A 607-nucleotide genomic window follows, 5' to 3' on the forward strand; every position below is an offset into this window, starting at 1 on the left:
TTTGCATTTTTAATAGAGACGGGGTTTCGCCGTGTCAGCCAGGATGGTCTTGATCTCCCGACCTCGTGATCCAGCCGCCTCGGCTCCCAAAGTGCTGGGATTACAGGCTTGAGCCACTGCACCCGGCCTAATGGTTGAAATTGTTAAGATGACTCAGATGCTTCCACAGCTGCCCTTTTGGGTTTAGGTGTTTCTTCACGAAATCCATGCCTGAATCTGGTATACAGCTTTTAGGTGCCTTATTCGACCGGTCCCAGTGAGCATTTCATCTTTGAGCCTTGGCACTCCAGTTATACATCCTCTTGTGCTTGGCAGGGTAGCCACATTTGCCACAGGTCGACTTCTCTTTTTCTTTTTTTTTTTGAGACGGAGTCTTGCTCTGTTGTCCAGGCTGGAGTGCAGTGGCACAATCTTGGCTCACTGCAACCTCCACCTCCCAGGTTCAAGAAATTTTCTGCCTCAGCCTCCCAAGTAGCTGAGATTACAGGTGTCTACTACCGCTCCCGGCTAATTTTTTGTATTTTTAGTAGAGATGGGATTTCACCATGTTGGCCAGGTTGGTCTTGAACTCCTGACCTCATGATCCACCCACCTCAGCCTCCCAAAG

Source organism: Mandrillus leucophaeus, unplaced genomic scaffold (genome assembly GCF_000951045.1).
Source record: "Mandrillus leucophaeus isolate KB7577 unplaced genomic scaffold, Mleu.le_1.0 Scaffold59, whole genome shotgun sequence".
Taxonomy (NCBI): Eukaryota; Metazoa; Chordata; class Mammalia; order Primates; family Cercopithecidae; genus Mandrillus; species Mandrillus leucophaeus.